This window comes from Solanum tuberosum, unplaced genomic scaffold (assembly GCF_000226075.1).
Source record: "Solanum tuberosum cultivar DM 1-3 516 R44 unplaced genomic scaffold, SolTub_3.0 scf00132, whole genome shotgun sequence".
In the NCBI taxonomy this organism is placed as follows: domain Eukaryota; kingdom Viridiplantae; phylum Streptophyta; class Magnoliopsida; order Solanales; family Solanaceae; genus Solanum; species Solanum tuberosum.
The window spans coordinates 18,401-19,668 of record NW_006239055.1 but is presented as its reverse complement, the minus strand read 5'-3'; positions in this window follow the sequence as shown (position 1 = coordinate 19,668).

The window sequence follows — 1,268 nt, the reverse complement described above, 5'->3', positions numbered from 1 at the left end:
TCTCGCTTGCCTCTCTCCTCCCTCTCCCAATCTCGCTCGCCTCTCTCTCCCTTCTCCCAATCTTGTTTGCCATATATACAAATACATATGTATCATATACAATTATCTAACCGATATACATATACAATTCACCTCTTTCCCACTCTTTTTGTTCCCTCACTCGCCTCTCTCCTCTCTCTCTCCTCTCTCCTCCCTATGACATGTAGCTACGAATTGTAATTATCAAACTATAGCTATGGAGAGTAATTAGGCTATTTTTGAGTGGCTATATGTGAAAGTTCCTCTTTTAAGAAAAGAGGGTTGGCCCGGCAAAGCCCGTAGTCCATGTACTTGTGGGTTGGGCCGACCATATTCTGATCCACACCAAAATGGGCTAGCCTGGCCTGACCTGTCAAATTTCAAAGTCTGTATGAGTTAATCCGGATGGAGTGGGCCAGCCCACATTGCTTTTAGTTTTCTATCTCATGTATTAAAACTAGACACCAGATTACCCTTCAAATTACTAGACATGCATGTTGACCTCCTACCTGGTTAAGCTGCTTCAACTGCCTCTTGTAATATATATATATATATATGAGAAAAATATAAGAGAATGAGGAAATTATAACTCAATCTTTCTTCATTTAAGCCGTTGATTTTAATTATTGTTCATGTAAGATTTATACTAGATTTGTTAAACTCAGGTCGTCTTGACCATAAGGCCATTAAACTGTTCAATTTACCTCCTTTACGTTCTTGATATCCCATTTTTAACACCACGTTTCTTGAATTATGACCTTTTATAGGCTCATATGATATTTTGGAATTTGTTATGTTGGATTAGGTTTTGCGCCTAATTTACACCTTAAAAGGTAAAAGCTAATTCAACGGGAGAACCGAAGAAGGTTTGTCGAAGTCTTTTAAGAAATTCAGGATTCCACCGATGTGGAACGTTCCATTCATCGCCCCCTCTCATATTGGAATCTGAATATTCTTTATTCGAAATTTTACTATCTAGTTTGACGCGTGTACATTCATGAACCATGGGACATTATTTGATTTAAGAGTGAACATGGTGCAAAAGAGGTTTTAAGCTTTGATGAAAAACAATCTCACATTTTGTTTTATACATGAACAAATAAATTTGATTTCTTTTTATATTAACCTCCCCAAAACTAAAATGACAAAGAAATCAACCAAAAAAAAAAAAAGACAAAGAAACTTAAATTAATTTTTGTTTCCCATTTTATAATTTGTCATACTCTTCGTAATTTATAAAATTTCACATT